This window comes from Phytophthora cinnamomi, assembly GCF_018691715.1.
Source record: "Phytophthora cinnamomi strain GKB4 chromosome Unknown Contig104, whole genome shotgun sequence".
NCBI classification, from domain to species: domain Eukaryota; phylum Oomycota; class Peronosporomycetes; order Peronosporales; family Peronosporaceae; genus Phytophthora; species Phytophthora cinnamomi.
The window spans coordinates 826,596-839,341 of record NW_027151037.1 but is presented as its reverse complement, the minus strand read 5'-3'; positions in this window follow the sequence as shown (position 1 = coordinate 839,341).

The following is a 12,746-nucleotide window of genomic DNA, read 5'->3' as shown; positions in this document are numbered from 1 at the left end:
TGTTGGCCAATTTTCATCAGATGGAACGACAAAAGATGATGGCACTCGGCAATGGCCCTTCAGGAGACGAAAGGCCTCTAAAGCTGGCATGATACGCTCACTCCACTCTGACTCAATAAAATTCCACACGAAACCCAGCTCTTCCAACTCACGCTTGTCTCGGTTCGCTCCAATCTCTCCACAACGAATTTTCCGGACAGTAATACCTAAACGCATCCCCCACGCTGCTTTTGGCCATGGCAAGTGCAACGGCACCGTGAACGCTTGGCTCACATTGCAGTGGCCAAACTCCCGATGAAAGGTTCTCAATGCTGGCATCACTTTCTCGCGCCAATTGCGATCGTATAATGTCGAGTCGTAGCAGAATTTCAGTCGTTTCAGCTCATCCTGATGTGCTTTTACCTGATTAGCGAAGTATCCTTTGTTTCGTATGTTCCGTACTAGGTTAGGCAAATGTTGCCCCCACAAGTGCTCAGGCCACTCAGAGCTCCCCTTCGGAATGCCAAAGCCTGTAGGCACATCGGTGTGGCCGTTCAACTCGTAGAACCTCCGAAGTGCTGGCAGAACGAAGCGGTCCCATTTGTATTGGGACCAATCCCAGGCGAACTCCATCTCGTCCAGCTCCTCCCGCTGCTTCTGGTCAATTTTGCGTCCCTCCTCTCTCCACTGCTTCCGCAGCCACTCGGCGTGTTTGCCCAGGGGATACCCCCACGCTGCCTCGGGGTACGCGTCATCTCCGTGGGGGACGACGAACTTGATCGGAACCATCAGGTGCTTCTCGCGCTTGAAGAACGCGAGGAGCGCCGGCTTCACCACCTCCTGCCACGCCACGGGATTGGACACAGCGATGGTTTTCCAGGGTGCGTCATGATCTGTCGTGGACGAAGAGAAGACGCGAGGCGCCTGGTAGCAGCGCTGAAAGGGGGCGCTACCCACAGCCAGGCCAGAGGCTGCAGGGCCCACAGCAGCCGCAGCAGCGCGGAAGGCCCCCGCTCGCAGCAGGCGACTCCGCGTCGACGATACCAGCCGCAGCATTTGTGAGTGATTGGCAAAGCGTAATTATTTTTTCCTCCAATGAAACGAGGCCTAGGAAATTGACAGTACGGGAAGCGGATAGGCCGAGGCGATGTAGAACCGACTAACGGATTGGTAGTAAAGCCAAGAATAATACTACACACTAATTCTATAATTATAATTGTTATGAGTAGTACAAATCCCACATGTAGTCGTTAGTACTAACAAAAACTTAGAAGGAAAAATCACAATATTAGTACTAACAAAACTACTAAATATACTACTAAATTCCAGGATGAAGTTCAAGGTCAATATCTTTAAAAAGGATGCGCGCAATGGGTGGTCACCGAGCTACTCTGTCGTACTCTTCCGCTCATTTTGGGGTTTCCTCCCCGAAGATGGCAACCGGGTCCAATGAGGTGTTCCGAGGCTGATTGCTGAGTGCCTGATGTGACGGAAACGGCGCCGTGTTGCAACTGCGATCGGTCTGTTCATGATGTCGGCTGCAATGAACTAGCCGATCTTTCCAAACGGTACGGCTAGCACTACTAGGGTCCATGATATGCTATCATCTAATGCGGTCAGCTCTATGCATAGATTTTGCAGTCCAGGGTTCGTTATAACCTTTAGGAATAACGAACAACCGGAGGGCGAGCTCTCCCCAGCAAGCAATCAAGGGATATCTATGTCGCTACGGTGGTGGATGAAGCTACTCTCGCGGAATCTGACAACCGACTCAAGCAACTGCGAGTTGTAAATCTGGTGTTGGATTCCGGCTGATATTGGTCATTACAAACCCACCCGAGCTCGGGACGCCGTGTGAATTCATCGACGTTCGTTGACATTGGTGAGCAGACCTTTCCGGCCGTAGCACTTATCGTTCGAGTGTGGCTGGGGCTTTGCTCCTCAACAGTTTTTCAAGAGAGAATCAATTCGACAGGTTCGTTTGTAATGAGCCCTCTCCGCACACACACGAGCAAAGAACGAGCCCAGTGCTAGCTATTTCTTTGTCACAAGAACGAGGAGATTGAGTGGGTGAGGAAATGCGCGCGGAATCTGTGGTAAGACCGTTTTAGTAGTTTGATATTATTACTTTTGTAATATTATATTTGCCACGCACCCAATTATCAATACTATTTTAGGGTGAAATCAGTATACTAACGACAAGCCTGCCTCCACATGTACATCAGAATTCCGGCCGGGGTACTGAGTATTAGATGAAATGCCCCAGTGCAATTCAGTTGTGTCTATGTGCAATTGGAAAAACAGTTGTACTGTAGCAGATGCTTTGAGCTGTGGCATTTACCAGACTGCAACAACAAACCAGGGACATATGTTCGATAAAGACTCCTTTCCATAAGAAGCTGTACTTTCCCGCGTAGTCTATCAAGTCCTATTTCCCACTCTCACTTCCAATTTGGTTGTCCATCGGCTTAGTAGCTATGGCCCCGTCCCGAAACCAAGCCCGGCGAACCCAAGAAGACCTCGGCAATCAAGACCATGAACGCTGGGATCAGCTTTTCGTCGAAGAGGAAGCTCGGCATCGCGCTCTATCGCGTAAAGAACTTCAGACCAACAAAGGAGAATTTGACGACGATCTTGCGTCGCGTTCACCGATATACGACCTTTGCCTGCATGTGCAAGGTGCCGAACGTGTGCTGAGAATGTGAAACTTCGCGCCAATAGAGTTTGAACAACTGTGGAACGTTCTGGAGGACCACATTCTAAGTGAAATGTTGGTAGAGGGAAGAAGAGCTCGAACGATCTGAAGGATATTCTCTTCATGTTGCTTGCTTCGCTCAAGCATTGCGGTAGTTGGGACTCAGTTTCCTCGATGTTTCACATGGATCCCTCACAGTTCGAGAAGACGATCAAGAAGTTCATCACGATGCTTGAGCCCTTGGTGTACCAGACCTAATTACAGCGTGCGGTACAGTCCTCTGCGACGTGAGGAAGGTGTATACTTTCAGCGCTACGAGACGCGCCTAATTGAACTTGGCCTCGCCATCGAAGAAAGCAAGAAACTGGCGCGCCAGAATTACAGACAACAGACGAGCAAGACTTCAGCTTCAATCTCGCGCCGACGTTCGCACCAGAACCTAAAGTCGTAGGGCGAGCGTCGGCAGTGTTGGGGTCGACAGTGACAGGTGCAACAGGACCACTCCCAATCGTCGGGCGAGCGTCAGCAGCAGCGTGCTTGGCAGTGACTGCAGTACCGAGTAAGGGGCGTCGTGATTTTTTTTGCCTTTTGGCACGCCCTCGAGGCGAACGGTCGATACTTGTTGACGCCGGAGCGTCAGCAGCAGCAGTTGGCGAGGTTGAAGCCCTCCAACCGCTACTGCAATCTGCATAAGCTGCATGTTCAAGTTTACGCCAAGTTGTCTACGTCAACCAAGTCGCAAGCAGCTTAGCTAGTTTTCATTCTCTGTTTTTGAATTCATTCTGCTTTTTGCTTTCTAACCAAGAAGTGCGGATAACAAATAATTCTTTAGCTCCCTTCGCGCTGTGCAGCGGAAGCAATGAGAAGTCCGGATCACGGGAGCCGTGAACTGGCGATGGAGGCGCTGCTTTCTCCTCGAGTGAGTGTGGAAGACGTGGTCGTGGCGCTGCGGAAGACGCGGACGTTCGAGTCATCGCTGACACGAAGCCTTCAAGCGGAACCGGAGCAGAAGGTGGAGCAAGTTGCGAAGAAGGCAGAGGTCGTACAGCAACTTACTGTTGATCAACTCAACCGGTTCCAGCAGCAGAAAGAAGTTCTAGCTTCTAAAACGGCTGAGTATCTGCAGCAGCAGTACGAAAATCAAGTTGAGCTGAATTCCAAGCAGGCATCACTGAGCGCGCAGCTGGAAGATCAGCAGAAGGCTTTGACGGAGCAGTACCAGTGGATGCGGGAGGCCGCGGAAACGGTAGGCCATCAAGGTCGTCAGATCGAGGATATGAAGGAAGAAGTGTTGTCGCCTCGCGGGCAGAGCCGATGGGGATGGTTTGCCCGCAGTGCTAGCCGAAATGCTCGCGGCCAGGAGGACGATGATCCGATGGGAGGTGATGAGGCTGGAGAGAGCAGAAAGGAACCCGCTATCACGGTCGCAACGGGGGCCAACACGCCTGTGCCGCCCGTTTACCGAGGGTCGACGACGAAGAAAAAAAAGCTTTCATGGACAGCTATTTGATATACAAGCGACGAATTACAGCACTGAACCAAGGTTCGTATGGAAAGATTTTTGTGATGCCTTTGAGTGCGTGCATCGAACACCGAACGCTGGTCCGGATCTGCATGTATGAGATCGGAAAGGCTGAGTCTGAGATCACTGAAGAGGAATGGAAGTCCAATTTCCTGGCTGCACGACGCCCCGAAGTTCAAGATCATGCCCGACTAGCTCAAGCCATGCGGTCGCTTGCCATGAGCACCTCGCTTCCTGACGCAGAATCCAGGGTCATGAAGCCGGTGACAGACTTTAACGAGATTCTGGATGCCCAAGATATGGATGACTTTCCCTTGGACGAGCCGAAAATGGCTATCGAATTTTTGTGTGCGGCCCTGAGACCACCCGCACTCAAACAAACGATCACCACGGAGCTTAAGCGACAAGTGCACAAGTCGACCAAGAGGTCCGTGAAGGTTTTCCTTGAGTGGCTTAAGTCAAGAGTGTCCGCTTTCCTGATATTTGAGTCTGCCATACAGCAAACTGCGGGATCAGCTGGTGGCGTCACTTCCAACCCGCCGGGGGTGAAGACGGGCCGGGTCCAGCGCCACCCCAGATTCTCAGCACCGCGGGGGGCAGTGTCCACGACACCGAGTCCCAAGCCACCTCCAGGTGCCGCGGCTACGACAGCGACCAAGTCGTCAGGTTCAGGCGGTGGCTTTGCTACGATGGAGAAATCGTCGGCGCTGGGTCCGATTCGGAAGTGTTTCAAGTGCGGAGATCTAACGCACGGTGTTTTCCAATGTCCCCATGCCAATGCCACAGAAGCAAAGGAGTTGCATGACAAAAACCGTAAAACATCCAAACCAGTGGGGACCGTGTCAGTTACCACCAAGATTGCGGTAAACCCGAGACCGACAGTGCTTGATGGGGGTGCTTTGCGCAGCAGAAACCCTTGCCGTGTGTAATTGGCGGCCAGGTCGCAGCATTGGCTGAGCCAGATAGCGGGACTGAAGTTTCCGTCGTGACGCCGAGGGTGCTGCACCAGCTAACGACACGGGGCCATTGGCTTCCCACGCGCGATCTCAATCAGTGTGAAGCAATTGAGGGAATTACAGCCGAAACTATGCCAATTCGACAAGAAGTTAAGTTGGATCTCCGTTTTGATACTGCAAATGGGGAACTTACGCTCAAAAATGTGACGTGTTGGGTGTTGTCTGGTGATTTGCCAGCGGGAATGGGCGACATTTTGCTCAGTGAAGGCGTCATGGAGCGTCTTGGCTACACCGCTCAAACTCTCATGGATCAGGCTCGGGTAGAGCAGAGTGTCTACTATATGGATGAGAACGTGGCGGCGACGGGGGTACTTCGCGTGCTAGCCTACGAAGCGGCCAAACACCCAGAGCCCACTCCAGAAGAAACGGCCTTGCAATCTGAGGAGGATCACCACTGTTTTCCTGACGTGCACGACCAAGACCAGGCGGAGGCTCGGGCTCAAGAGTGGAAAATACTCACTGACAAGCTTGGGGAAGCTGAGCGTCTGGGGTGCAGTGCTGCATTTCGAGCGGAGCTCGGAAAATTTTGTTCCAATTTCGCGACGTCTTCAGAGTGACGTTAGGTCGCGACCCACCCGTTGACATGCCACCTCTTAAAGTCACTTTGAAGCCTGATGCGGTTCCGGTACGCTGCACAGCCCGGCGATACCCGCCGGCCCACCGCGAGTTTATGAAAAAAACTCGTGCAGGAACTTATTGATGCAGGACTGTGCTATCGCAATCCGGGTAGCAAATGGTGCTCTCCCCCCTTGATTGTCAAGAAAACTGAACCAGATTCCTTTCGAATGACGGTGGATGTTCGCCGGGTGAATGCTCAGACTGTACGTCTTCTTTGGCCGATGCCGATCATTGAAGTCATTTTGGATTACCTCAATGACCCTGAGTTTTACTTTCTTTTGGATTTTTTTAAAGGTTATTGGTAGTTCTTGCTCTCTCTGGAGTGTCAAGAGCTTTTCTCTTTTCTGACTGACATGCGAATTTTTACGCCTACACGCGTTTTGATGGGCGGCTCTGACAGTGTCGCGTACTGCCAAGCCACCGTCCAGGAGATGTTCAAAGATGATCTCTACAATGGGTTACTTATCTGGCTGGATGATCTTCTTGGGTATTCCAAAACTGAGGACGGCCTCCTCACGTTCCTTCGTGACATCCGCAAGGTGTGTGAATCGAAAGGATTGAAATTAAACCCGTCTAAGTGTTCTTTTACCTTCGCGAGGCTAAGTGGTGTGGCCGCATCGTGTCGAAGAGCGGAGTTCGCCATGACCCCCAACGAATTGAGGCACTCCAACAGTTAAGGACGCCGGTCAACGGGCAGGACCTGCAGCAATTCATTTGTGCGCTGGGCTGGATGCGTATGGCGATCCCCGGCCACAACAAACTCACCCAGCCGTTGGTGGATCTCATGGAATTAGTGTACAAAGCTGTGGGCGCGTGTCCGAAGCGTCAAGTAATGCGGGTTTTGCTGGCCGATGTGGGCTGGACTACTCAGCATACAGCTTGCCTCCAGGCTTGCAAACGCGCCTTGGGCAATGCCGTTGAGCTCGCTCATGTTAAGCCGAATACCATCTCTCGGTGTTCACTGATGCAAGTGATTCGCATTGGGGTGCGGTTATCACCCAAATTCCACCGGATCATACAGCTCGCATGTTTTCGGCCCAGCACCATGAGCCTTTGATGTTGTAAGTGGCACTTTCTCAGGCTCTGCGAAGTCCTGGCCCATTGTGGAGAAAGATGATTATGCCATTGTCGCGACTTGCCAGCGCGCCGACTATCTCCTACATCGTTCAGATGGCTTCACCCTCTACACCGATCACCGCAATTTGTGTTTCATTTTTAATCCGACCAGTGTACTCAGTTCTGTCCCAAAGTACACCGCGGACAAGCTTCAGCGTTGGGCTCTGCTGCTCATGGCGTACACCTACGATATTTGTGACATTGCCGGTGAGGAGAATGTGTGGGCGGACCTGCTCTCGCATTGGAGATCATCACTTCCCAAGATTTGTGCATTCCGTTTGATCCCTTGTGAGTACTCGCCGACCCTGAACGAGAATTTCCAGTGGCCTACCATGCCTGAGATTGTGCATTGTCAGCAACTGTCCGATCGTACAGGTTTGGCCCTCCACCTGGACGAGGCGGGTGTGTTTCGAGTCGCTGCGGGTCAAATTTGGATTCCACCAGACGCAGGGTCACTTCAACTTCGTATTTGTGTGGTTGGACATTTGGTGTTGGAGGCCATCGAGGCCTCGTCGCTACAAAGGCGGCAATTGCTCAGCGCTTTTGGTGGCGCGATCTCGGTTCGGACGTGGAATACTTTGTCCGCAGATGTCTCCATTGTGTCAGCGTTGTCGGCGGGCCACCGACTCCCATCCCTCTCGGAGAGGCATTCCATGGTGAACGTCCCAATGAACTTATTCATGGGGACTACTTGTTCATGGACGACTCAACTAGCGGCGAGAAGTACATCCTTGTCATCAAAGATGACGCCTCTAAATTTTTGTGGTTCTTTGCCGTCCCGGAGGCGACTGCAGACACGACCTATACCAGCCTAACGGACTGGTTCGCGGTTTTCGGGGTGTGCACGTCGTGGGTGAGTGATCAAGGTACTCATTTCAAGAATGAGGTTATCAAAGCACTCCAGCATTCTCTCGGGGAGCACCACCCCTTCACGACGGCTCGTTGCCCATGGGCCAACGGGACGGTGGAGGTGGTCATGCGAGAGGCCCTCAGGTGTTTTCGTCCGCTGCTATCAGAATCGCCCGTGACTGGCCTCGCTTGACCAAGGTGGTCCAGTTGGTTCTGGACCACTCTCCCGTGCAATCCCTTGGCGGCAACGCGCCTGTGACAGTCATGACGGGGTTACCTGCTTTATCGCCCTTGGATGCGATTGCCTTGCCTACTCCATTACAGCCCACCACCCTGTCCGAGTTGACTGCTACACGCGAGGTTGTTTTTCTGGACCTGCAGAGAGCACTCGAGGATATGCACAAGTCTTCAGCGACTGCGAGTCGTGCGGCTCGCGAGAAAGGGCGTAAACATCATCGCGGTGCCACAACTGCCATGGCCCAGTATGCTGTGGGCGACTATGTGTTCTACGCCGACGTGTGGGCGCACACGCGCTCGAAATTAAGCGTTAAATGGTGTGGACCTGCTCAGGTGTTGGAAGTTATCTCCGCATGGATTTTTACTGTCAAGAACTTGGTCACAGGCGACGTGCGCGAAGTCCATGCTTCGCGGCTTAAATTCTACAGTGACAGCACGCTGGAGGTCACAGAAGACCTGCTTCGTCACATCGCGCACAACAGTGAAGGGCATGTTGTCGCGCAACTTCTTGACTTCCGCTACAGCGCGGCTAACAAACGTATCGAACTACTGGTGAATTGGCGGGGTCTGTCCAAGGCGGAAGACTCATGGGAGCCTGCTGCTACCCTGCTCGAAGATGTGCTGGTGATGGTGAAAAATTTCGCTCGCGCGCATCCTCGAATAACAAAAGTCAAGAAACTTGCGATGGCATTGGGACTCCAGTCTCTCCTCCGGAAGTAACCTTCAGGAGGGCGGTGCTGACGCCGGAGCGTCAACAGCAGCAGCAGTTGGCGAGGTTGAAGCCCTCCAACCGCTACTGCAATCTGCATAAGCTGCATGTTCAAGTTTACGCCAAGCTGTCTACGGCAACCAAGTCGCAAGCAGCTTAGCTAGGTTTCATTCTCTGTTTTTGAATTCATTCTGCTTTTTGCTTTCTAACCAAGAAGTGCGGATAACAATACTACTGCCGTAGGTATAGTAACTGCGCAGTACGCCGATTAGATTCCTAAACCATTTGAGTCAGTCTGAATACACCTTGCACGCATTTCATTGAAGGTTCACCAACGCATCTGTTTGTCACAAATCTAAATCGACCTACCAGAGTCCATGCGACCTTGTATTAGCGGGGGTACTCCGTAATTGAATTTAGGTTCTATTGTAGTGATGCCCAGCGTTGTAATCTAACGGCAAATGCCAATTAGTGCACTGTATACAATCGAATTGAACACACTTCATTCTTAGCAAGGTACACAATTAGGAGGAGGTAAACTATTGCCTAGACGGAATCCTCGGAGTCCCAAATCGTGAACTCGTCCAGATTTTCGAGAAGATCCTCTTCAACATCGTTGTCATCGGAATCATCGTCGCGAGAGATCCACTTGCGGCAAAATACTTCTCCATAGACGTCATGGCGACTGATGTGCCAATCTTGGCAACAGGGAGCGAATTCTGCCGGTGCCACAGACCAAGTAACAACGTCGTCAGGCACATCTTTCCAGACTGTTTCCACCCACTGAGCAACGTCTGTAACTGAAGGCTGCTTCGGGTTTCCACCTTTCGTGTACTGCACACGGTCCGACGACTTCCATTCGTTAATGATAGTCGAAAGTTTGTCCTGGCAACCCTTGCTGGGACCTCTTGGTGCTCCTCGATCCACGTGACGACCCCCTTCTTCTCCGACATGGTCTTGGCGAGGCGAGATCCAGGCATGGTGGCGTTGGTTGGTTGGTGCAGGTGCTTGTTGTTGACAGCGAATTGAAAACTGACAGTATTTCCGATGCTCTAGGATGCCAACGTGAGGTATACTATTTGGCGTAGGTACAATAGGAATTGTATAGTCAATGAGATGGTCGGATTCTACAGGGGGTATTCTATTTGGTACCGCAATACTAATTGGCATTTTCTGTTATCGTCTGAAGTTGATATTGGTGATATGGATGAATATAGTGGTCGTTCCAACTGATGCGTGAGCAGCGGCCGACTCTACACAAATATTAATCTATTATATCCCCCTCAGGTTTGCAGATTCAACCAATCAATTTAATTAGGGTTGGGGTGAACACTTTCGCCTCTATAATATAGATTAACCCTTTAGCGACGACGCGTATGGTAGAGGTCCTTACGGATATGTACTAGAACCAACTGCTCGACATTTGAACTTTTAAACCAATCAGGTCAGGGCGCATGTGGTCAGTATACCTCTATCTATCAATTGCGGCTTCATTCCGATTTGCTGTCTGCAGGACGACGATGTCCCCCTCCTCCAGCGACGAATTATGCGGGTGGTGCGGCCAGGTACCGTGCGCGTGGGCGGCGTGCGAGGCAACTATGAAGGAGAGGGCGGCGAGAATGCGCGACAAGGGCTCTATTGGCCCTAATCGACGTCGACACAAGGCGCTCAACAAGGCGCTCACTCGCGTGTTAGTCTACCTCCAGTCAGGGAGAATGAAAGGTCGTTTGCCTGTTTGTGCAGAAAGAAAGCTGTCAAATAAGGTATGCGATGTACATGTAATTACGGTTTCTATCTCTTGTTTCTGGCAGCTTTAGCTCACTAACTTGTGTTATTGTTGCAGAAGTCACTGAAGTTGCGCGGTTCAATTGAAGTGCACCTTGGATGCGTTTGAAACGATCACGCGACATCGCCTCGATAAAGCAGGCTGCCCTAGAAATCTTCAGCCGACCAATAGTCCGAGATAGCGTTCAGGGGGCACAGACGCACGGCAATCTCGAGCCCAATGTATGCGTTGAGCTCGCTGTCAGGCCAAGCCTTACTTCCCTAACTCTCACGCTTGACCGAAGTCCATCCACGAACGCTATTTCGCAGTGGTGCTGTCGCAAACAGCGCGAATAGGCCCATGGCACCGTCCTTATCAAATGCACTTCTGACTGTCCTTTGCATTGACAGGCGCAAGCCACTTTCCCCCCGGATAATCGTTTTCAGACAATGTTGCTAATGTTGGTCGCGTTGACTTCGGCGCCGTAGACAATGTAGGAATGGAGTGGGGCGGTGGCATTCTGTGGTCTCCCAGGTCGAGAGGCAGGTCGTGCATCAGATCGTCGTCGTTGGACAGGTCATCTCCTGCTGCCAGACCATCGAAGTGCTCGTTGTCGCTCCAAACGCTCTCACAGTCGAGCTGGACATCCCAATTGCCCGTAACGTCGTCCTCTTCCATTGCGTTGTGGGGTGAACCAGACGCCTTATATCGCGCACAGGTGCTGATCAGATCTGCTCACGAGTGGCTGTGGTACAGGTCTATCGATACCTATAAGTGAAGGCAGCAACATAAACCTACCCCGCAGTCTTCAAGCTGATCAATTAGAGTTTAGATCTAGCTGTCTAACAGGTCTCTCGGGACCCGTACGGAGGATCGTCGCTAAAGTGTTAAGAAGTCCTGATATTGTCAGGACTTCTTAATCGGACTTTGAGTATAACCTCCAGCAGGCCTTCCAAAATTACTGAATTCCTCGAAGAGCTGTCCCCCCGTGGGCCATTGCCAAAGGGGGACAGCTCATCGAGGAAATTCTCCAGAGCCTACTAGCCGCTCATTGGACAAAATAGAATGAATCGTGACGAGCCGCTGGACGGATACCATTGATCAAGATGGGGAGAAAATGACATACTCAGAACACTTAGAGAATCGTCGCATGCTGGCCTACGTCAACGTTCTGGACGATAGCCTAGATCTCGCTGACTTGGGATCGCTACTGGCTTGCTTACGATCATCGTGCGCCATGTATTGTGTGAAAGTTGGTCGTTTTAATTGGTGTGTTTCATCATCTTAGAAAAACTTACTGTCTTATACGTGAGTAAAGCGAACTCGGTGAGCTACATCTAGCAGACCTACGAAGGGCCTGTAACATATCTAATCACCACATCTTCACACGTTCGCTCTTTCCGTGGGCGTATGGGACTTGCTTTTGCTAGTGCCTCGTGGCTTGGTAAATGGAGCAATAATAGTTTCCATTACCTTGTGAAAACCTACTTATTCATCGTGCTAGTAATAAAATGCCGATACGCTTAACACCGTCAGAACGCGATATGTCTCGCAGCACACTAACGTGTCATCAGTTTTGCGCCTCTGATTCTTTTAGACATAAGCATCTCAACTCCTAGTTGAGCTGTGGAAGTCAATTACTCACGATCTAATCTCTATTTCTTCCTCCACCTCTCCTAAACTTCAGTGTGAAGAAGCTACTCAAAGAACTGGAAGTCGGAAAGAAGCCTGTAAAAGCACGAGAGCATGGCGTAGACGCCTCTCAGGTCAGACACTGGGCGAAGAACAGGACCAAGTTGGAGCGGACAGTTTACCTGTGAAAAAGATGATGTCGTCGATTTTTATATGCTTATCACAGGCTTCATGCGCCGTGCAGCTACGCCCAGCTCCCCCTCATCACAGCCGACAACATTTACACACAAATCAACGGCGCTGGCCCGTCACCCTGTTTTGAAATAGGAGTTAGAGCCGCAGGAGAGGAAGCGGTGAGCGAGACAGCAGGACATACAATGGGCGCCCTTCAGCTGAAAATGAAATGAGATCTAATTGGCTGAAAATACAGCAGGGAGACAGCTTTTCGAGGAAGTCCCTTCAAATCTTGTCCATCACTTTATACGGCTGTGGTATCGGGAAATGAAGCCGAGACCAAAACCAAAGCCGAGACAGGGGGCGAAGAAGACTCGAGGCGCCGGCGCCAACTGGCAAGTCACAACCCATCGCTAGTCATTGGACCAAACTCC